This window comes from Ascaphus truei, chromosome 7 (assembly GCF_040206685.1).
Source record: "Ascaphus truei isolate aAscTru1 chromosome 7, aAscTru1.hap1, whole genome shotgun sequence".
In the NCBI taxonomy this organism is placed as follows: domain Eukaryota; kingdom Metazoa; phylum Chordata; class Amphibia; order Anura; family Ascaphidae; genus Ascaphus; species Ascaphus truei.
This window is the reverse complement of record NC_134489.1, coordinates 26,131,606-26,155,390: the sequence shown is the minus strand read 5'-3', so window position 1 is coordinate 26,155,390 and position 23,785 is coordinate 26,131,606. Positions and strand designations below refer to the sequence as shown.

Below are 23,785 nucleotides of genomic sequence, written 5' to 3'. Positions count from 1 at the left end.
GCAGCAAGCAAGCAGCCAGTGGCTGGGCTTTTCAGTTCAGGTCATTTCAGCCAGCCAGCCAGCCATTGTGACAAGAAGCCAGCAAGTCAAGGCATTTGCTGCTTGCTGCTTGCTGCTGCAGTGTTTGCTATGCAGGCTATTTGGATACAGCTTCAACAGGAGTTTCTTAGGCATCTGCTCGTTCGGACTGAATTAGGCTAGGCAACAGGCGGCACTCCTGCTCCATGCGAGGAGGAGCTGAAAAGAAAAGAAAGTAAGAAGCCACGCAAAAGAGCAAACAAGACACAGCAAAAAGAAGGAGGCTTTATTTTGTCGTCATTTCATCTTCTTCTTTCTTTGCAAAAGAAAGAGCCAAAAATGCATGTTTGTTTTTTTTCTGTCAGACAGTGATTTGTTTCTATTTTTTGATACAAGCCAAATATCCCCAAAGGGAAGTGCACCGGTCCTGGAGGTACTGCAATACCAGGTCAATGCGTGGAGTGGACAGAGCAAGCTCTTCTTCCATCTCCCTGTTCTAAAAATCCATTTAATATATGGTCCCCAGATAGGGGACGTATCAGATATTAAACTGATAAGAACAGATACTACACTTGATCTTAGCCAAAAGGCCGAGAAGCGATAACCAGAAATGGGCCCCCGCCTGAGCGCCGCCCGACGGCCGGGGGCGCTACGCTTTAGGGAGAAGGGCAGAGGGAGCCGCTGGCTGCCCGCTCGCCTCCTCCCCCAGCAGGCCTGCCTCCAGTCCCTCCGCTCCTCCCGACACAGCCCCGGGGAGTCTATGCAGCAGCGGCGGCGACGACGACGACGGATGCAAAAGCCAAAGACTTTCTATGGAGTAAAGAAAAGCAGCCGCACACACTGCTGGGGGGCCCGCATGGCCAGCAAACAGCCAAAAAGGCACATGCTTCCAGTTCTTTTTCCGGCACCAGGCTTCGTCTGCTTATTTGCATAGGAACCGCCCACTTTTTCTCTGCTAGCCGACTCGTCTGGGCTGCCATGAAACTCAGGCAGCAAGCAAGCAGCCAGTGGCTGGGCTTTTCAGTTCAGGTCATTTCAGCCAGCCAGCCAGCCATTGTGACAAGAAGCCAGCAAGTCAAGGCATTTGCTGCTTGCTGCTTGCTGCTGCAGTGTTTGCTATGCAGGCTATTTGGATACAGCTTCAACAGGAGTTTCTTAGGCATCTGCTCGTTCGGACTGAATTAGGCTAGGCAACAGGCGGCACTCCTGCTCCATGCGAGGAGGAGCTGAAAAGAAAAGAAAGTAAGAAGCCACGCAAAAGAGCAAACAAGACACAGCAAAAAGAAGGAGGCTTTATTTTGTCGTCATTTCATCTTCTTCTTTCTTTGCAAAAGAAAGAGCCAAAAATGCATGTTTGTTTTTTTTCTGTCAGACAGTGATTTGTTTCTATTTTTTGATACAAGCCAAATATCCCCAAAGGGAAGTGCACCGGTCCTGGAGGTACTGCAATACCAGGTCAATGCGTGGAGTGGACAGAGCAAGCTCTTCTTCCATCTCCCTGTTCTAAAAATCCATTTAATATATGGTCCCCAGATAGGGGACGTATCAGATATTAAACTGATAAGAACAGATTTTTTTTTTTTTTTTTTTTTTTTTTCTTTTTAAAGTATTTTATTTACAGTTTGTTAGTTTCACATGGTTTACTTTTCGGAAAACAAAAAACCACCCGAACATTACAAAAACCCACATAACACAAAATTTTCAACAGAACACACTAAATCTTACTTCTTATTTACACTATTCACATTAATTACATAGACTTATTTAACTTCAAAAAGTTCATCCTGTATTCTAACTTGTATGCTGTTACTCCACAGCCATAGCTGTAGAGTGGAGCATCGGCCCACCTCTACTCTCCAATGCTCCACAATAAGGACCCAAACAGGTATTTACATACTGTACACACCAATCTTCTCAGAAGATACTTTCTCTTCCTTATTATAAGAGCATACCATTTTTATCAATAAGAATAACCATATCATACCACATAAAAATAACCTCCTTTTAACCCTTAAACAACCTCACCTCCCACTAAACATTTAGAATCATTCTACCCCACATGTTTGGTTTCCATAGCTCCACTCCTCCCACTGCTCCCAGCCTTTTTTTGTCCAACAAAAAATATGTGTACATTTTCCCCAACACCATTCTCACACACACCTTCACCTCCACACTTATTTTTTTAAAGATTAAAATATTCCTAACCTCCCACACCACCTCTTTCACACAGTTTACCAACTTCCATAACACAATTGCTTTTTCCCCCATCACATCAGACAAACCAAACATCATCATATCATATTCTAACACTCTAATCCCCGTCAGCTCTCTAATTAATTTCCCCAAACTTTTCCACACATTCCTTACAAAAACACAATTCCAAAATAAATGTACCACATTCTCAACACCCCCACACCCATACCTTGGACATTGTTCCGTTCTCACCAAATCCCTTTTCTTTTGAAATTCTCTAACAGGCAAACATCTGTGGACCGCCATCCACGCTATATCTTTATGGACATTTGTTAACCCCTTGTGACAAACATTCCTCCAAACACTTTTTGCCTGTCTGTCAAACAGGCCTCCCACGCTAGCCTGCAGATCCCTGTCTACAATTAAGTTTTTAATCTTTCTATGATCTTCCCACAATTCTATTTTTATCTGTGATAAATCATATTTGCATATGAAATCCTCAATGCATTTGTAAAAATCAGGCACAGTAAAACAAAAGGGTCTCCTTAAATCTGTTCTGCATAACTTCAACTTTCTAAACATGCTTCCTGCAGCATACCTGGCTAAACATGCCACCTTGGTCTCTTTCTTATTTATCAGAGTCAACACAAACTGCGCATATTTTGCTCCTACAACTAAATCTAATCTTGGTAAACCTTTCCCTCCCCTATCCTTCTCCAAACACACCTTATTTCTATTTAATTTTTCCATTTTGGAACCCCAAAAAAATATAAAAAGGAATCTTGTCAGTTTTCTAAGCCACTTGCTAGATGGGGGAAAAACCAAACCTATATATAACACAATTGGAATTAACACTGCTTTGGTAATTAACACCTTCCCTTCCAGAGAGAGCTTTCTTAGCATCCAAAAATTAATTTTTTTCTGGATTTTTTCCCCCACACTTTCCCAATTTGCCTCTCCTTTTAAATCTTCCTCAAAACACACACCTAAAATTTTTAACTGATTACCCTCCACTGGAATCCCACATCTATCAAGATCCTGCCACTGCCCAAATGCCTTGCAGCTGCTTTTCCCCCAATTAACCTTGAAACCTGATGCTTGGCAAAAGGTTTCAATATGAAACCTTGCCCTGATTAAAGATGCAGGTGTTGTGCAAATTACAGTCAGGTCATCCATGTAACCAAGCACTTTCACATTTCTCCCTCCACTCCCTGGGATCTCCACACCCCTAATAACTTTATCATTCCTTATTCCTTGCAACAAAGGTTCCATGGCACAAACAAAAACTAACGGAGACAGTGGGCACCCCTGGCGCACCCCTGAATTAACTTGCACCTTGTCTGATAAAAAACCATTCATTAAAATTCTACTAAAAATACCCACATAAAGACATTTCATCCATTTAACAAGCTCTTCCGGTATACCTAATTTTAATAAGACTTTAAACAAAAAATCATGTGATAACCTATCAAACGCCTTTTCAAAATCAATATTTGCCAACACTAATCCCTGCCCCCTTTCTTTACACACCCAAATAATATCTCTAATTAGGCAAAGATTTTCAGTAATCTGTCTCCCTGGAATCCCACAGACTTGATCTTCCTCTATTAAATTCCCTATAACCAATTTTAACCTTAACATTATAATTTTTGCCACAATTTTATAATCAACATTCAATAAAGTAATTGGCCTCCAATTCTTTAAGTCCCTCTTATCCCCTTTTTTATAAATCATTGTGATCACCCCCTCCCTAAAAGATAAAGGTGTTTTCCCTTTTTTTAAAATCACTTTACACAGTTCAAATATTTCTGGCCCAATCAGATACCACATCTCCTGATAAAATTCATAAGACAAGCCATCACATCCTGGAGTTTTCCCTTTCTTCCCTCCTTTAATCACCTCATCTACTTCCACCGCATTCAAATCTCTTATCAAAAAATCCTGCTCTTCCTGGTTTAGCCTGCACTCAATCTTATCTATACAATCTTTCTCAATGTGGCAATCCCTACCCTTTTCTTCAAATAAATTCTTATAAAAACCTTCAATCTCCCTTAACATAGGACCCTTACCTTTAACTTCCTCCCCTTTTTTATTTAACACTGACTCTAATCTAGATTTTGCTGTGAAAGCTTTTTTAAAAAAGAAAGGCGTGCACTTTTCATCTTTCTCCACTGCCTCCACCTTTGCAGCATGAATAATCTTTTTCCCTTTATCCTCCAGCATTTTGTTAAACAGTTTCTTTTCCTTTTCCAACTCCTCATCAACATCTTCCCCCATTTCCCTTAATCTAAGCAAAAATTGCCTTCTTAATAAAACCATTTTATACTCCTCCCTTTTTTCCCTAGCTTTCTCACCCCCTTTTTTAATAAAGAAATTTTTTGTCTCACTTTTAACCCATTCCCACCATTCAATCATATCACTAAATTCATTCATCCTAGCTTTACATCTCTCATACAAACATTCATACTGTTTCTTAAATTTGACCTCTTCTAACAGACTCACATTCAATTTCCAATACCCTTTCCCAATTTCCGTTAACCCATCCACTCCCACTTCACACACCACACAGACATGATCAGAGAAAGGAACATTCACTGTCACCCAATTACACACATTCATTCCTTTGGACATTAACAACAGGTCAATCCTAGATTTGACATCTCCTTTTTCACTAAACCAGGTAAACATTTTTTTATCTTTCCCCCATTTCCTATATGCATCAACCAAATTATAGTCATTTATTATACTTTTTATCTGTATGCTTGTACCATCCGGTCTACACCTCTCTGCTCCACCTTCTCTGTCCTCCTCACACAAAACACAATTAAAATCCCCCACCACAAAGGTCGGATCCCTCCCTGGCAGAAATAAACGCAATTTTTCAAACAACTCCTCCCTTAGTTTTTTAACTGGAGAGGCATACATGTTAAAGATACGGAAACATTTCCCCTTCCATATAAAAAAAACCACCATCAACCTCCCAGGGTCTATCACCTCTGTTTTTTTAATTACAAAATCATACCCTTTAAACAAAACACCCACCCCACTATTCCTATTCTCCTGGCTACCCGACCACACTGATGGTCCCCAGGCCCACTCTTTCTCCTGTGGAGCTTCTGTTATGCCACATTCCTGTAAACACACAATGTCACATTTTTGATCCGCAACAAAATCCAAGATCAATAACCTTCTTGCCTTTGTTTTCAGGCTCCTCACATTCAAGGAGGCAATAATCAGCGCCATTCAATAAGATTCATAAAGAAACAAAGTCTCATACTTATCGTGCCTTTTTGTCCTCCTCGAACTCCAACATCTCGCCATGCTGATGCCCCCCTCCCCCCTCGTCAAAAGGAAGAATCGGAACATTGCTCATCTCCATCATAATGTCCAAATTTTGCTCCACTGAAAAAAGCCCAGCCTCCCCCCCTGGTGATCTTTGACCATCTGTTAGCCCTGTAAGAACAAAGGGGCTCTCTGGTGCCTCTGAAGGTATGTCATCTTCTTCTTGGATCACCTTCTCCCCTGTCGGTGAAGGCGTGCTTCCTCCATTGCTGCTTTCAATTTTTGCTTCTGCTCCTAAAAATCTTGCTTTAGAAGGGGCAAAAATCTTTTCTTGCTTCTTTCTTTTTTTGTTGTGTTTTGAAGGGCTCACTGTTTCCCAACCGCCGGACTCCTTTTCACCCTCCTCCTTGTCCTCCTCCATCACCCCTTCCTCCAGATCTGCCACCCATTGTTTGTCAGTTAGGACTGCCTCCCCCTCTGGAATTAACTCCTCATGAGACATCTCGGGGATCTCTCTTATCTGCGCGGTCTCTTCTGTATCAGACTCTTTCTCCTCCTCTGGGTCCTCTCTCGGGGTGTCTTTCTTTTGTCTCTCAGCTCTTTCTCGTCTTTCTGCAGCTGCTTGCTCCGGGTTTTCTCTCTCCCATCTGGCTTCCCTTTGGGTTGCATCAGCATAGGTCTGAGCACCATAGGTCTGCTCAGCATCACCATTACGCTGGGGACACTTCCTGTACACGTGCCCCCTTTCACCGCATATGTCGCACTTTTTCCCGGCGGAGCATTCTGCCGCAAAATGTCCTGGTTGGTTACAGTTTCGGCATAAAAAAACGTTATCCATAGTGCATGTGTCCCTTGTATGTCCATACTTGAGGCACTTACGACAGTACGAAGGTTGCCCTGGATATGTAAGGAATCCTCTTTTCCCTCCAATGCTGAACACACCTGGCGGGTGCATTACTCCTCCTATACCCTCAGGGTCTTTTTTGAGGGTACATCTGTATCTGTATTTCCCATTGAAGATACCCACAGAGTTTCTCAGTATATCTCCTCCCTTTACTGACTCGCAATATCTTCTCAAGAAACAGTCCAAATCACTTGGAGGCAGGTAAGGGTTGTACACATGTACTGTGATTATACGCTCCCCCAATGTAAAGCAAGGGATTAAGGTAATTCCCTCAAGCTTCTCGTTCCTAGCCAATTTTTTGGCCTCTTCAAACACCATCATGCAGTCTCCATCATTCATAAAGGTCACGTCATAGTAACCCTGCCTGAAGAACTCCTGCATGCAGTAGATCTGCGATGTATGCATCCCGAATAGATCTCTCAGTAGGTCAATCGCGATGTATTTATCCATTTTCCTTCCTCCATGTCTTTGGCGATATCCAGCATCCAACTGGAACCGGATGGTTCTCTCCACTTGCGGACTGTTATCCACCATCCTTCTTCTCCCCTGGCTTAACGAAGCCCGATAGTAGCTATGCCCAGATGTAGCCCCGAGGGGCTATCCTGGGGGTCGGACCGCCAGCTCGACTCTTATTGCGCCCTACGAAACGCTCGGGATGGCGCACCTCCCCAAAAGCAGCAATACAGCTTAAGACCCCGAAGGGCCGATGCTGCAAGGCCAAGGAGGCACAGTCCCAGCTCTTTATTGGCTCCCAACGAAACGCTCAGGATGGCGCACCTCCCCAAAAGCAGCAGACAGCTTAAGACCCCGAGGGGTCGATGCTGTAAGGCCAAGGAGGTACAGTCCCAGCTGGCCCTCTGACTTAAGATACTTGATCTTAGCCAAAAGGCCGAGAAGCGATAACCAGAAATGGGCCCCCGCCTGAGCGCCGCCCGACGGCCGGGGGCGCTACGCTTTAGGGAGAAGGGCAGAGGGAGCCGCTGGCTGCCCGCTCGCCTCCTCCCCCAGCAGGCCTGCCTCCAGTCCCTCCGCTCCTCCCGACACAGCCCCGGGGAGTCTATGCAGCAGCGGCGGCGACGACGACGACGGATGCAAAAGCCAAAGACTTTCTATGGAGTAAAGAAAAGCAGCCGCACACACTGCTGGGGGGCCCGCATGGCCAGCAAACAGCCAAAAAGGCACATGCTTACAGTTCTTTTTCCGGCACCAGGCTTCGTCTGCTTATTTGCATAGGAACCGCCCACTTTTTCTCTGCTAGCCGACTCGTCTGGGCTGCCATGAAACTCAGGCAGCAAGCAAGCAGCCAGTGGCTGGGCTTTTCAGTTCAGGTCATTTCAGCCAGCCAGCCAGCCAGCCAGCCAGCCAGCCATTGTGACAAGAAGGCAGCAAGTCAAGGCATTTGCTGCTTGCTGCTTGCTGCTTGCTGCTGCAGTGTTTGCTATGCAGGCTATTTGGATACAGCTTCAACAGGAGTTTCTTAGGCATCTGCTCGTTCGGACTGAATTAGGCTAGGCAGCAGGCGGCACTCCTGCTCCATGCGAGGAGGAGCTGAAAAGAAAAGAAAGTAAGAAGCCACGCAAAAGAGCAAACAAGACACAGCAAAAAGAAGGAGGCTTTATTTTGTCGTCATTTCATCTTCTTCTTTCTTTGCAAAAGAAAGAGCCAAAAATGCATGTTTGTTTTTTTTCTGTCAGACAGTCATTTGTTTCTATTTTTTGATACAAGCCAAATATCCCCAAAGGGAAGTGCACCGGTCCTGGAGGTACTGCAATACCAGGTCAATGCGTGGAGTGGACAGAGCAAGCTCTTCTTCCATCTCCCTGTTCTAAAAATCCATTTAATATATGGTCCCCAGATAGGGGACGTATCAGATATTAAACTGATAAGAACAGATTTTTTTTTTTTTTTTTTGTTTTTAAATGTTTATTCACATTTCACATATTTACAGACAGTAAATAATAAATCTTTTCAAATAATAACTTTATAAGCAAAGATTAAAAATTATTCTTTCATAATTTTCCAAAACAAAAATAATCCCAGTTACTTCACAAAAACCTTCAAAACACATTCTACTTCCAACAAATCCCTTATTTAAAATGACCATACTTATAAAGTGTTGTTACATTAATATCTGGATATTTCTTTTGCATAGTTTCAAAAAACACCCCAAAATCCTCCTTTGAAGATTTTGCTCTTCTAACAATCACTTCCTTCTCTAGCCAGTCTACCTGCTGTTCTATGGTTAGTCCCTTTAGTTCTGTTCTGACCACTTTCATCCAGAACTGATTATTTCCCACTTTGCTTTCAATCTCCTCCGCTTTGTCCTCCATGAGTCTTCCCCTTGGCATCCCATACATTGGCCAGGTTTCCCTCACTCTCGCACTTAACACTTTCCCTTCTCCCTTACTCTCACTTCCGCTTACTCCACTTCCTTGTCTCTGTACTTTGATTCCCTTTTGTTTTTGATCACTTCCTCCACTTTGTGAAGATGAACTATCACTCCCACTTTCTATAACCTTCTGTTTTCTATGTGCTACCTTCTCCCACTTTGGTTCTGTTATTCCTTCCTGCTCTGTTCTACGTTTTAACACTTTTTTTCCCGCCGCAGACACCTCCATTGCTTCTTCCTGAGTCTCCTTTCTCTTATCCTTCTCTACCTCCAGGCTTAAAACGGACGCACCTGTCAAAACTTCTTCCCCTCCTCCCCCCTGTTCCATCTCTGCCTCTTCCTTTTTTCTAGCTTCCTCTGCCAACACCTTAATTTTCTCATCCAAGGCCTGTTCCAAAACTTTCACCACCTTCTTCACTCCACCCTCCCCTATTTTTTGGGATACTTCTGCTCCAACTTCCTTTTCTCTTTCTTGCTTTAAGTTCTCTAAATACATTTCCTCAACAAAAGGATCTACCCCAAGCTCTGGGGTTTCTTCTACTGCATCACTTTCTGGTGACAGAATATTTCCCCCAGTCTCCATTCCCTCCTCAAACACTTCCTCTTCCGTTGTTGCTTGAGCATAAGATTTCCGCGTACACTGCCGCATCAAATGACCCTCCTCCCCACAAATGTCACATTTACGGGGTGCCTTACAGCCCGCAGCAGTGTGCCCATCCTTGCCACACACCCTGCAGACTACTCCCGATCTTTCACAACCTTCTTTAGTATGTCCATATGTGAAACAATTACGACAATACATCGGCTGTCCTTTGTAGGTAATAAACCCACGATCCCCTCCAATGCTGAAACTGGCAGGGGGCTGTCTCACACCTCCAACACACGATGGGTCTTTCTTGAACCGTACCCAGTACTTCCTTTTCCCGTTATACACTCCGTAAACGTTCACCTGCTCAAATCCTCCTTTCACTACTGAGCAATATCTTTCCAGAAACATGGTGATATTCTGCTTGCTCGTGTACGGGTTGTACATGTGGACAAGAACCTGGCGCTCTTCCATCATAAAACAAGGTATTACCGAAATCCCTCGTAGCATGTCACTCTCCGCTCTTTCCTTGCAGATTTCGTACACCTTGGAGGCATCCCCCTCTTGGTGAAACGTGACGTCATAAATTCCCTGGCGAGGGAAATCCTGGACGCAAAACAATTTCTTCGTCCCGACATCACAAAGCTCCCGCAGCACCTTCTCGACAATCCGCTTCAGCATCTCCACCGACCGATATTCCTCACCAACCAGGAATCTGACTGTGTTCTTCAAGCGCACTTCATTAAAAGTCGCCATCGCTCGCCCTCCGAAACTGCTCGGGATGGCGTGTCACCCCAAAAGCAGCATGCGGCTTAAGACTCTTTCGAGCCGATGCCGCAAGGCCAAGGTGACACAGTCCCAGCTAAGCCCCTGACTCAGACACAATGATCTGAGCCAAAAGGCCGAGAAGCGATAACCAGAAATGGGCCCCCGCCTGAGCGCCGCCCGACGGCCGGGGGCGCTACGCTTTAGGGAGAAGGGCAGAGGGAGCCGCTGGCTGCCCGCTCGCCTCCTCCCCCAGCAGGCCTGCCTCCAGTCCCTCCGCTCCTCCCGACACAGCCCCGGGGAGTCTATGCAGCAGCGGCGGCGACGACGACGACGGATGCAAAAGCCAAAGACTTTCTATGGAGTAAAGAAAAGCAGCCGCACACACTGCTGGGGGGCCCGCATGGCCAGCAAACAGCCAAAAAGGCACATGCTTACAGTTCTTTTTCCGGCACCAGGCTTCGTCTGCTTATTTGCATAGGAACCGCCCACTTTTTCTCTGCTAGCCGACTCGTCTGGGCTGCCATGAAACTCAGGCAGCAAGCAAGCAGCCAGTGGCTGGGCTTTTCAGTTCAGGTCATTTCAGCCAGCCAGCCAGCCAGCCAGCCAGCCAGCCATTGTGACAAGAAGGCAGCAAGTCAAGGCATTTGCTGCTTGCTGCTTGCTGCTTGCTGCTGCAGTGTTTGCTATGCAGGCTATTTGGATACAGCTTCAACAGGAGTTTCTTAGGCATCTGCTCGTTCGGACTGAATTAGGCTAGGCAGCAGGCGGCACTCCTGCTCCATGCGAGGAGGAGCTGAAAAGAAAAGAAAGTAAGAAGCCACGCAAAAGAGCAAACAAGACACAGCAAAAAGAAGGAGGCTTTATTTTGTCGTCATTTCATCTTCTTCTTTCTTTGCAAAAGAAAGAGCCAAAAATGCATGTTTGTTTTTTTTCTGTCAGACAGTCATTTGTTTCTATTTTTTGATACAAGCCAAATATCCCCAAAGGGAAGTGCACCGGTCCTGGAGGTACTGCAATACCAGGTCAATGCGTGGAGTGGACAGAGCAAGCTCTTCTTCCATCTCCCTGTTCTAAAAATCCATTTAATATATGGTCCCCAGATAGGGGACGTATCAGATATTAAACTGATAAGAACAGATTTTTTTTTTTTTTTTTTTTTTTTTTTTTCAAAGTTTTTTTATTCAAACATAAAGATAAAGTTTTACAATTTTTTCCACTTTTTCAAAAAAATAACCAATAACAGTATACATTTCTTTAGCATATATATGTCATAATATTTTTTAAAACATACTAACCTACATTTCATAATTTCACATACTTCCTATATACTTCATAGTGTTTACACATACCAACCTATATTCCATAATTTCACATTATCACTTTCCTTTCGAATTTTAGTCTATAATTAATTACACTATATACATTCTATATCTTATCCTAAATACAACCCCACACACAAAGTCTTTGTTATCTTTATCTCAAGGCACTTTCTATTTCTTCATTCACCTCCGCTACCATTCTTTTTATTCTTATAGAATCCTTTTTATATTCTTCATCCTCTTCTTTACTAAGAGTCAAATTCTCTTGTTTCTCCCTCCATATTTTACACCTATCAACAGTTGCCTTGTGCTCTCCACCCCATTTCATGTACATTCGTACCCTCCATAGCATGTCATCCCTTTCCCAGTTTTCTTGTTTTATCCAGACTTCTGTTCTTTCTAATATCTCTTTATTCGCTACTTTTCTCCTACACATGTCGTGAATTTCTCCCCAAAAGGTTTTTTTTTCCACAATTTTTAGGGCTTTATCATCCCCACTCTCTCCCATCGACATTACCCCTCCCTCACTTTCACTTCTACTTGTGCCCCCCACTTTCCGTTCTGGCATCTCTGTTGATTTCTCTCTTTCCCCCTCCTTACTTGTATGACTCTCTTTCTCCTTTTCTTGGTCACTCTGCTCTCTCTGTTCTTCTTCCTCACTATAACTGTCTGAGTCTGATTCACTACTTCCTCTCTGTTCTTCCTCCACCCTTCTTTCACACTCTTCTAACTCTTTGTTTACATCATACTCTATTTTCTCTATTTTTGCTCTATTTTTAACATTCTCTTTTTCCAAACTTTTCCTAACATCTATCCATTTAATCAAGTGTTCCCAGTACTTTACCCCCCATTTCTCAACACACTCCTCATAGGACCATTTTTTCCCTATCGCTCTTAGTCTCCCCTGCTCCTCTCTTTCTTCTATGCTCACATCATACTGGGGTTGGTGTTTCTTTTTCTTTTTTCCCTTTCCTTTCTTCCCCCCTATTCCACTAGGTCTATCTCCTTCCCTTCTTTGTACTTCTTCTCTTTCGCTTCCCAAAGAGGGGTTTAACCCCCCCCCTTCCTCCCTTAAACTTGTTTCTATTTCTCTCTGACTTTGCATTTTAAATATTTTGGGATAGCCTATGAAGTCATCTGAAGATTCATTCACTATACTTCCCGCTCCCTCTGTATCCATTTTCTCCTCTTTCCTTTCCTCTAAAATATCTTCCTTTGCCCTTTTTCCTTCTCCTGCCTTACTTTCTGGAGTTTCTTCCCCAATTATCGTCTCTGATAAAAGGTCGATGCCCTGAGACCCTTCTATCTCCCCCTCTAATGCTTTTTTCCCTTCCCACTCCTCATGCTCCTTTCTGATTTGCTCAAATTCCTTTTTTTACACATTTTTTCTTTGATGCATTATTTTCTCTAATCTATCTATTATTTGCCCATCATTACTTCCACCATGCTGTTTACGAAAGATCCTTACCCAAAACTGAACATTTCCCACTGCTTTTTCAAAATCCTCCATTTTCTCTTTTAAGACACTACTTTCTTCTAAGTCCCCTTTTGGTACTTTCTCCATTTTTTCCCTAGGGCCTTCACTCACTTCCTCTCCCCGGCTATCTTTACCCTTTGGTACTTCCTCTATTTGTTTACGCTTCTGCGTTTTTTTCTCCCCAATTATACCCTCCATCCCTTCCTCCTGACTCTCTTGGATTGTTTCACTCTTATCCTTCGCCTCCATTCTTACTGCCCAACTCTGCTGTGATCCCTCTTGTGCTCTAGCTCTTGAGAAATGGATCAAGCCTTCCCCCACCCTCTCCGCTCCTCCTCCCCCATCCCCAGTAACACCCTGTACAAAAGAGTCTACAAAACGATCTTCATCTCTCCTTTGGGCTTCTGTTGGCTGCCCACCCCATGAAATGTCCATCTCTTCGATTTGAGATACACTCCTCTCAAACGCTCCACCGTTAGTCGCTTGAGCATAACTTCTTTTCTTTGGGCACTGACGAAACAAATGGCCTCCTTCCCCACATAAATCACATTTTTTAGGAGTTGTACAGTGCGCAGCTGTGTGTCCCTCCACTCCACAATTACGGCACACCGCACCCATTTTTTCACAGTTCTCCTTTGTGTGGCCGTACTTTAAACAGTTCCTACAATATAGCGGCTGTCCCGAGTAAAAGAGGAAACCTCTATTACCACCAATGCTGAAGCTCGACGGCGGGTGCATCACTCCACCAATAGTAGATTCGTCCGTTTTGAAACGCACCCAAAAGCGCCTTTTCGAGTTGAACATATTATAAGGGTTCCTCAGCTCCACCCCTCCTCTCACCATAGTGCAGTATCTCTTTAGGAAGAGAATAATGTCTTCCTTCTGAGTGTATGGATTGTACATATGTACAACCACTGCTCTTTCCTCCATAATGTAGCTGGGCACAATGCTGATTCCACGCATGTTTGGCTCTCCTGCAGCATCTTTGCACTTCTTAAGGACGTTCAGGCAGTCATACTCTTCACAAAGGGTCAAATCGAAGATTCCCTGCCTTGGGAAGTCCTGTAAACAGAAGATCCTTGCCGCCTCCAGCTCAACGACCTCTCTCAGCACCTTCTCCACAAAGAAAGTCAGTCCAACTCGGTCTCTCTCCGTCTCCTCCACCAGGAACCGCAACGTGTTCTTTAGGCTCGCTCCCGCAGCCATCTCTGTCGCTCTCGCCTTCCCGAAGAGCCTAGGTGCGGCACCCCAAAAGCAGCATGTGACTTTAGCCCGGGGGCGATGTCACAAGGCAAAGGTGCCGGCCCTTTCCTCTCTCTGATGGCCTTCTGGTTTCAGACACTTGGTCTTAGCCAAAAGGCCGAGAAGCGATAACCAGAAATGGGCCCCCGCCTGAGCGCCGCCCGACGGCCGGGGGCGCTACGCTTTAGGGAGAAGGGCAGAGGGAGCCGCTGGCTGCCCGCTCGCCTCCTCCCCCAGCAGGCCTGCCTCCAGTCCCTCCGCTCCTCCCGACACAGCCCCGGGGAGTCTATGCAGCAGCGGCGGCGACGACGACGACGGATGCAAAAGCCAAAGACTTTCTATGGAGTAAAGAAAAGCAGCCGCACACACTGCTGGGGGGCCCGCATGGCCAGCAAACAGCCAAAAAGGCACATGCTTACAGTTCTTTTTCCGGCACCAGGCTTCGTCTGCTTATTTGCATAGGAACCGCCCACTTTTTCTCTGCTAGCCGACTCGTCTGGGCTGCCATGAAACTCAGGCAGCAAGCAAGCAGCCAGTGGCTGGGCTTTTCAGTTCAGGTCATTTCAGCCAGCCAGCCAGCCAGCCAGCCAGCCAGCCATTGTGACAAGAAGGCAGCAAGTCAAGGCATTTGCTGCTTGCTGCTTGCTGCTTGCTGCTGCAGTGTTTGCTATGCAGGCTATTTGGATACAGCTTCAACAGGAGTTTCTTAGGCATCTGCTCGTTCGGACTGAATTAGGCTAGGCAGCAGGCGGCACTCCTGCTCCATGCGAGGAGGAGCTGAAAAGAAAAGAAAGTAAGAAGCCACGCAAAAGAGCAAACAAGACACAGCAAAAAGAAGGAGGCTTTATTTTGTCGTCATTTCATCTTCTTCTTTCTTTGCAAAAGAAAGAGCCAAAAATGCATGTTTGTTTTTTTTCTGTCAGACAGTCATTTGTTTCTATTTTTTGATACAAGCCAAATATCCCCAAAGGGAAGTGCACCGGTCCTGGAGGTACTGCAATACCAGGTCAATGCGTGGAGTGGACAGAGCAAGCTCTTCTTCCATCTCCCTGTTCTAAAAATCCATTTAATATATGGTCCCCAGATAGGGGACGTATCAGATATTAAACTGATAAGAACAGATTTTTTTTTTTTTTTTTTCTGTAGCCCGGGTGGTGAAAAAGTGATTCCACCTCAAAAACCGTGCTCGTGGTCCAGTGAGACCAGGTGCGCTCCACATGTGACAGTCTTCTCCGAAGAGTAGGCTAGTCCGGTTCCATGACGTCTTCCTCCGGAGAGTCCGACGTCCTTCTCGTTCCCTCCTAGTGCAGCTGCGCCGCAGGAGGGTCCAAGTCTTTAGGGTTTTCAGCGTACGCCTACTAACCCACCGTAGTCTTTTCCCGAAGGAGGGGTGACCACCGACCAGCACTTAGTCTTCTCGCTCTCCGAAGAAAGAAGGGTGACTATAACCCGACACCAACAAACAAAAAGAGTTCATAGTGCAAGTGCTCCTGTGCGCTGTGTGATGCAGTGCAGGAAGTGCTCTGACAGACGACACAAAAAAATGTGCACGAGTGCACGCCCAGCCCTTTGCAAGGCCAGGCGGGTGAAAAAAATATTGGCTTGTCCCCTCAGCGGAAGGCAATAAGGGGGGCCAAAGTGCGGGAAAAATAGGGTACGGTGCAATAAAATCAGTGCAGATCAAGTGCTCGTAAGTGGTGGCCGGACGCCCAAAACGACCAACCACAGTGCAGCAAGTGATACTCCACCAGGTTTTCCACGCCTGGTGGTGCAAGATTAAAAAGCCCGGGCTACTTTGCATCCGCCCTCTCAGCCCATGACCAGACCAAGTGATGCAACTAGGGCCATCCTTCACAGGACAGACCCTACACTTGATCTTAGCCAAAAGGCCGAGAAGCGATAACCAGAAATGGGCCCCCGCCTGAGCGCCGCCCGACGGCCGGGGGCGCTACGCTTTAGGGAGAAGGGCAGAGGGAGCCGCTGGCTGCCCGCTCGCCTCCTCCCCCAGCAGGCCTGCCTCCAGTCCCTCCGCTCCTCCCGACACAGCCCCGGGGAGTCTATGCAGCAGCGGCGGCGACGACGACGACGGATGCAAAAGCCAAAGACTTTCTATGGAGTAAAGAAAAGCAGCCGCACACACTGCTGGGGGGCCCGCATGGCCAGCAAACAGCCAAAAAGGCACATGCTTACAGTTCTTTTTCCGGCACCAGGCTTCGTCTGCTTATTTGCATAGGAACCGCCCACTTTTTCTCTGCTAGCCGACTCGTCTGGGCTGCCATGAAACTCAGGCAGCAAGCAAGCAGCCAGTGGCTGGGCTTTTCAGTTCAGGTCATTTCAGCCAGCCAGCCAGCCAGCCAGCCAGCCAGCCATTGTGACAAGAAGGCAGCAAGTCAAGGCATTTGCTGCTTGCTGCTTGCTGCTTGCTGCTGCAGTGTTTGCTATGCAGGCTATTTGGATACAGCTTCAACAGGAGTTTCTTAGGCATCTGCTCGTTCGGACTGAATTAGGCTAGGCAGCAGGCGGCACTCCTGCTCCATGCGAGGAGGAGCTGAAAAGAAAAGAAAGTAAGAAGCCACGCAAAAGAGCAAACAAGACACAGCAAAAAGAAGGAGGCTTTATTTTGTCGTCATTTCATCTTCTTCTTTCTTTGCAAAAGAAAGAGCCAAAAATGCATGTTTGTTTTTTTTCTGTCAGACAGTCATTTGTTTCTATTTTTTGATACAAGCCAAATATCCCCAAAGGGAAGTGCACCGGTCCTGGAGGTACTGCAATACCAGGTCAATGCGTGGAGTGGACAGAGCAAGCTCTTCTTCCATCTCCCTGTTCTAAAAATCCATTTAATATATGGTCCCCAGATAGGGGACGTATCAGATATTAAACTGATAAGAACAGATTTTTTTTTGTTTTTAAATGTTTATTCACATTTCACATATTTACAGACAGTAAATAATAAATCTTTTCAAATAATAACTTTATAAGCAAAGATTAAAAATTATTCTTTCATAATTTTCCAAAACAAAAATAATCCCAGTTACTTCACAAAAACCTTCAAAACACATTCTACTTCCAACAAATCCCTTATTTAAAATGACCATACTTATAAAGTGTTGTTACATTAATATCTGGATATTTCTTTTGCATAGTTTCAAAAAACACCCCAAAATCCTCCTTTGAAGATTTTGCTCTTCTAACAATCACTTCCTTCTCTAGCCAGTCTACCTGCTGTTCTATGGTTAGTCCCTTTAGTTCTGTTCTGACCACTTTCATCCAGAACTGATTATTTCCCACTTTGCTTTCAATCTCCTCCGCTTTGTCCTCCATGAGTCTTCCCCTTGGCATCCCATACATTGGCCAGGTTTCCCTCACTCTCGCACTTAACACTTTCCCTTCTCCCTTACTCTCACTTCCGCTTACTCCACTTCCTTGTCTCTGTACTTTGATTCCCTTTTGTTTTTGATCACTTCCTCCACTTTGTGAAGATGAACTATCACTCCCACTTTCTATAACCTTCTGTTTTCTATGTGCTACCTTCTCCCACTTTGGTTCTGTTATTCCTTCCTGCTCTGTTCTACGTTTTAACACTTTTTTTCCCGCCGCAGACACCTCCATTGCTTCTTCCTGAGTCTCCTTTCTCTTATCCTTCTCTACCTCCAGGTTTAAAACGGACGCACCTGTCAAAACTTCTTCCCCTCCTCCCCCCTGTTCCATCTCTGCCTCTTCCTTTTTTCTAGCTTCCTCTGCCAACACCTTAATTTTCTCATCCAAGGCCTGTTCCAAAACTTTCACCACCTTCTTCACTCCACCCTCCCCTATTTTTTGGGATACTTCTGCTCCAACTTCCTTTTCTCTTTCTTGCTTTAAGTTCTCTAAATACATTTCCTCAACAAAAGGATCTACCCCAAGCTCTGGGGTTTCTTCTACTGCATCACTTTCTGGTGACAGAATATTTCCCCCAGTCTCCATTCCCTCCTCAAACACTTCCTCTTCCGTTGTTGCTTGAGCATAAGATTTCCGCGTACACTGCCGCATCAAATGACCCTCCTCCCCACAAATGTCACATTTACGGGGTGCCTTACAGCCCGCAGCAGTGTGCCCATCCTTGCCACACACCCTGCAGACTACTCCCGATCTTTCACAACCTTCTTTAGTATGTCCATATGTGAAACAATTACGACAATACATCGGCTGTCCTTTGTAGGTAATAAACCCACGATCCCCTCCAATGCTGAAACTGGCAGGGGGCTGTCTCACACCTCCAACACACGATGGGTCTTTCTTGAACCGTACCCAGTACTTCCTTTTCCCGTTATACACTCCGTAAACGTTCACCTGCTCAAATCCTCCTTTCACTACTGAGCAATATCTTTCCAGAAACATGGTGATATTCTGCTTGCTCGTGTACGGGTTGTACATGTGGACAAGAACCTGGCGCTCTTCCATCATAAAACAAGGTATTACCGAAATCCCTCGTAGCATGTCACTCTCCGCTCTTTCCTTGCAGATTTCGTACACCTTGGAGGCATCCCCCTCTTGGTGAAACGTGACGTCATAAATTCCCTGGCGAGGGAAATCCTGGACGCAAAACAATTTCTTCGTCCCGACATCACAAAGCTCCCGCAGCACCTTCTCGACAATCCGCTTCAGCATCTCCACCGACCGATATTCCTCACCAACCAGGAATCTGACTGTGTTCTTCAAGCGCACTTCATTAAAAGTCGCCATCGCTCGCCCTCCGAAACTGCTCGGGATGGCGTGTCACCCCAAAAGCAGCATGCGGCTTAAGACTCTTTCGAGCCGATGCCGCAAGGCCAAGGTGACACAGTCCCAGCTAAGCCCCTGACTCAGACACAATGATCTGAGCCAAAAGGCCGAGAAGCGATAACCAGAAATGGGCCCCCGCCTGAGCGCCGCCCGACGGCCGGGGGCGCTACGCTTTAGGGAGAAGGGCAGAGGGAGCCGCTGGCTGCCCGCTCGCCTCCTCCCCCAGCAGGCCTGCCTCCAGTCCCTCCGCTCCTCCCGACACAGCCCCGGGGAGTCTATGCAGCAGCGGCGGCGACGACGACGACGGATGCAAAAGCCAAAGACTTTCTATGGAGTAAAGAAAAGCAGCCGCACACACTGCTGGGGGGCCCGCATGGCCAGCAAACAGCCAAAAAGGCACATGCTTACAGTTCTTTTTCCGGCACCAGGCTTCGTCTGCTTATTTGCATAGGAACCGCCCACTTTTTCTCTGCTAGCCGACTCGTCTGGGCTGCCATGAAACTCAGGCAGCAAGCAAGCAGCCAGTGGCTGGGCTTTTCAGTTCAGGTCATTTCAGCCAGCCAGCCAGCCAGCCAGCCAGCCAGCCATTGTGACAAGAAGGCAGCAAGTCAAGGCATTTGCTGCTTGCTGCTTGCTGCTTGCTGCTGCAGTGTTTGCTATGCAGGCTATTTGGATACAGCTTCAACAGGAGTTTCTTAGGCATCTGCTCGTTCGGACTGAATTAGGCTAGGCAGCAGGCGGCACTCCTGCTCCATGCGAGGAGGAGCTGAAAAGAAAAGAAAGTAAGAAGCCACGCAAAAGAGCAAACAAGACACAGCAAAAAGAAGGAGGCTTTATTTTGTCGTCATTTCATCTTCTTCTTTCTTTGCAAAAGAAAGAGCCAAAAATGCATGTTTGTTTTTTTTCTGTCAGACAGTCATTTGTTTCTATTTTTTGATACAAGCCAAATATCCCCAAAGGGAAGTGCACCGGTCCTGGAGGTACTGCAATACCAGGTCAATGCGTGGAGTGGACAGAGCAAGCTCTTCTTCCATCTCCCTGTTCTAAAAATCCATTTAATATATGGTCCCCAGATAGGGGACGTATCAGATATTAAACTGATAAGAACAGATTTTTTGTTTTTCAAAGTTTTTTATTCAAACTTAAAGATAAAATTTTACAGTTTTTCCACTTTTCATAAATGAACAAACAAAAACAGTATATATTTCATTATCATATATACACGATACTATTTTTAACAACCAAAGCATTTATTTCATTTTCTCACTTAAATTCCTTTCTCTTTCAGGCTTTTTAGCAAATTACATGTTTCTTAGTTTCACCTTCCATTACCTCGTCTTCACATCACAACATCGGGACACATATTGTTACTAACACAATACTACCACTATACCTCTACCCCTCCGTCCTGTTCACTTTTTCTTTTCTGCATTTTTGCACATTTCATCATATACTATCTTTTTAAATTCCTCTCTAAATTTGTTAAATTCTTCCCATGATGCACTCTCCCTCCGCTTTGCTAAAAGAATTTCCAATTTATTCATAATCTGCTCTTCATTACAAAATGGATAAGCCTTTTTAAGATTCTTATGCCACCCAGGTGCATCTCCAACTTCCTCCTCAAATTCTCTTAACTTCTCTTTCAAGGCTGCCTCCCTTGGAGTTTCTACTCTGCTTCCTCCTACTTTTCTACTAGGGCCCGGTACCTCACTCTCTTTTTTGACTACCTTTACACTCTGTTGTGATAATTCACTCTCCCCCTTTTTCTCCATCACTTTCAGTTTTCTAGGTGTAATCTTCTCCTCCTTTTGCTTTGCTATGACCCCCTGCCCTGTTCTGCGTTTTAGCATTCTTTTTTCCGCCGTAGACAGCTCCATTGCCTCTTCCTGAGTCCTCTGACTCTCTACCTCCTCTACCTCTAAACACCTTATTTTCTCCCCTATGATGGGGCGATCCCAGAAAAACCCCCCAACTTTTTTAAACCCCAATTCTCCCGATGCTTCCTCTCCCTCACCTCCTTCTCTATCCCACTCTTCTTCCTCCCTCCGCCATTCCCCTCTTACTACATCGTACTCCTCTTCCGTCATTTCCTTCCTTATTGCTCTAATTCTGTCTAGCTGCTCTCCAATCATTTTATTACTTATCCCTTTTTTTGCTTTCCGCATGATTCTAACCCAAAAAAACCCATCTCCAACTTCCTTTTGGAAATCCTCAAATTTCCCCTTTACTTCCACCGCCCCCACCCCTTCCCATATCCGCCTCTCATTCCCTTCCCCCACCTCCATCTGTATTTGACTTGTTTCTCTCTCTGCCTCTTCTCTCTTCCTAGCTTCCTCTGCTAACATTACTTCTCCCTCCAGTCTAAAATCCTCCTCCTCCAACCATTTCACCTGCTCCTCTTTCATTTTCAAAAATTCTTCCACAGTCATACGCGCTCTCCTTTTCATAATCTCATCTAATTCACTCATTAGCTCCCTATTACTCACATTCTTTATTGCCTTACGTATCACGTTCTCCCAAAACTTTAAATCCCCTACTTTCACTTGAAACACATCCATCTTTTCTTTTAAAGCATCCACCTCTTCTTGCACCTCCACACTTTCCGCCCATTTTCCCCCTTGAGCGCTCAGGGCTTCCCCTTCTCCCTCTTGTAAGAAACCAGGGGTTTCCGCCACTTCCGCAGACCCTCCCTCCTTTAGACCTCCCTCCCTCTGCTCCACCCTTAGGATAAATCCCCTAGACTCTGAGGCAGTCTCTGGAGCCATTGGCTCACTAACTCTCACTGTTTGAGCATATGTCCTGTTGGGGCATTTCCGAGAAAGGTGTCCCCTTTCTCCACATAAATCACACCTTTTCAGCACTTTACAAGTGGCAGCTGTGTGCCCTTCTTCTCCACAATTCCGGCAGACAATTCCTGTTTTCTCACATGTCTCTTTTGTATGTCCGAATTGATGACAATGTCTGCAAAACAAGGGCTGTCCGGGGTAATACAGGAAGCCCCTATCCCCACCAATGCTAAAAATAGCCGGGGGGTATAACACTCCTCCCATTCTTTCCGGATCCGGACGAAAACACCCCCAAAAACGTCTCTTTCCATTGAAAATTCCAAAGGGGTTTGTCAGGCATTCCCCCCCCCTTACCACTGTGCAGTACCTCTTCAAAAAGGATATTATATCCTCACTCCTCACATAAGGGTTGTACATATGCACAATAATGGATCTCTCTTGCAGCATAAAACTGGGGATAAAACGAATCCCATCCAACCTTGAATCGCTTGCTTTGACTTTACTCTTTTCAAAGAAGTTCCAGCAATCTTCCACGGTTCTAAAGGTCAGGTCAAACAGCCCTTGCTTCTGGAAATCTTGCAAGCAGAAAATTTCTTCGCAATTCCAGTCCATCACTTCTCTCAGTACCGTCTCCACGATGTACGACAGACCGATGCGTTCTCTCAAGGCCTCCTCGACTAGGAGCCTTACGGTATTCCTCATGTTTGGCCAGGATGCCATCGTCTCTCCGCCTGAAAGGTCTAGGTGCGGCACCCCAAAAGCAGCAGGGGACTTAAGCCAATTAAGGCGATGTCCCCAGGCCAAGGCGCCGGCCCATCACTCTCTCCGATCTCCGCTCTTGATCACTCCTCGTCGCTCGAGATGGCGTGCCCCCCCAAAAGCAGCAAGGATCTTAAGCCCCCGAAGGGGCGATGATCCAGGGCCAAGGGGTCACAGTCTCAGCAAAGCCCCTGACTCAGACACTTGATCTGAGCCAAAAGGCCGAGAAGCGATAACCAGAAATGGGCCCCCGCCTGAGCGCCGCCCGACGGCCGGGGGCGCTACGCTTTAGGGAGAAGGGCAGAGGGAGCCGCTGGCTGCCCGCTCGCCTCCTCCCCCAGCAGGCCTGCCTCCAGTCCCTCCGCTCCTCCCGACACAGCCCCGGGGAGTCTATGCAGCAGCGGCGGCGACGACGACGACGGATGCAAAAGCCAAAGACTTTCTATGGAGTAAAGAAAAGCAGCCGCACACACTGCTGGGGGGCCCGCATGGCCAGCAAACAGCCAAAAAGGCACATGCTTACAGTTCTTTTTCCGGCACCAGGCTTCGTCTGCTTATTTGCATAGGAACCGCCCACTTTTTCTCTGCTAGCCGACTCGTCTGGGCTGCCATGAAACTCAGGCAGCAAGCAAGCAGCCAGTGGCTGGGCTTTTCAGTTCAGGTCATTTCAGCCAGCCAGCCAGCCAGCCAGCCAGCCAGCCATTGTGACAAGAAGGCAGCAAGTCAAGGCATTTGCTGCTTGCTGCTTGCTGCTTGCTGCTGCAGTGTTTGCTATGCAGGCTATTTGGATACAGCTTCAACAGGAGTTTCTTAGGCATCTGCTCGTTCGGACTGAATTAGGCTAGGCAGCAGGCGGCACTCCTGCTCCATGCGAGGAGGAGCTGAAAAGAAAAGAAAGTAAGAAGCCACGCAAAAGAGCAAACAAGACACAGCAAAAAGAAGGAGGCTTTATTTTGTCGTCATTTCATCTTCTTCTTTCTTTGCAAAAGAAAGAGCCAAAAATGCATGTTTGTTTTTTTTCTGTCAGACAGTCATTTGTTTCTATTTTTTGATACAAGCCAAATATCCCCAAAGGGAAGTGCACCGGTCCTGGAGGTACTGCAATACCAGGTCAATGCGTGGAGTGGACAGAGCAAGCTCTTCTTCCATCTCCCTGTTCTAAAAATCCATTTAATATATGGTCCCCAGATAGGGGACGTATCAGATATTAAACTGATAAGAACAGATTTTTTTTTTTTTTTTTTCTGTAGCCCGGGTGGTGAAAAAGTGATTCCACCTCAAAAACCGTGCTCGTGGTCCAG

General features: G+C 46.0%; 6 non-coding genes and 3 pseudogenes across 6 annotated transcripts; all 9 read right to left on the bottom strand.

Moving 5' to 3' along the window:
* Nucleotides 1-429: 429 nt before the first annotated feature.
* LOC142500620 (U2 spliceosomal RNA) lies at nt 430-620 on the bottom strand. Its single transcript, XR_012803157.1, has one exon. It is a non-coding gene; the product is annotated as a U2 spliceosomal RNA (small nuclear RNA).
* An 816-nt stretch (nt 621-1,436) lies between these two features.
* On the bottom strand, nt 1,437-1,628 carry LOC142500229 (U2 spliceosomal RNA). Its single transcript, XR_012802861.1, has one exon. It is a non-coding gene; the product is annotated as a U2 spliceosomal RNA (small nuclear RNA).
* A 6,509-nt stretch (nt 1,629-8,137) lies between these two features.
* Nucleotides 8,138-8,324, bottom strand: LOC142500254 (U2 spliceosomal RNA). Its single transcript, XR_012802875.1, has one exon. It is a non-coding gene; the product is annotated as a U2 spliceosomal RNA (small nuclear RNA).
* Nucleotides 8,325-11,125: 2,801 nt separating this feature from the next.
* Nucleotides 11,126-11,316, bottom strand: LOC142500241 (U2 spliceosomal RNA). The gene has a single exon (XR_012802869.1). It is a non-coding gene; the product is annotated as a U2 spliceosomal RNA (small nuclear RNA).
* Nucleotides 11,317-15,147: 3,831 nt separating this feature from the next.
* Nucleotides 15,148-15,345, bottom strand: LOC142500756 (U2 spliceosomal RNA). Its single transcript, XR_012803276.1, has one exon. It is a non-coding gene; the product is annotated as a U2 spliceosomal RNA (small nuclear RNA).
* Nucleotides 15,346-15,924: 579 nt separating this feature from the next.
* LOC142500339 (U2 spliceosomal RNA) lies at nt 15,925-16,079 on the bottom strand (annotated as a pseudogene).
* Nucleotides 16,080-16,918: 839 nt separating this feature from the next.
* LOC142500190 (U2 spliceosomal RNA) lies at nt 16,919-17,096 on the bottom strand (annotated as a pseudogene).
* A 2,801-nt stretch (nt 17,097-19,897) lies between these two features.
* On the bottom strand, nt 19,898-20,071 carry LOC142500041 (U2 spliceosomal RNA; annotated as a pseudogene).
* Nucleotides 20,072-23,557: 3,486 nt separating this feature from the next.
* Nucleotides 23,558-23,755, bottom strand: LOC142500755 (U2 spliceosomal RNA). Its single transcript, XR_012803275.1, has one exon. It is a non-coding gene; the product is annotated as a U2 spliceosomal RNA (small nuclear RNA).
* Between the last annotated feature and the right edge of the window lie 30 nt (nt 23,756-23,785).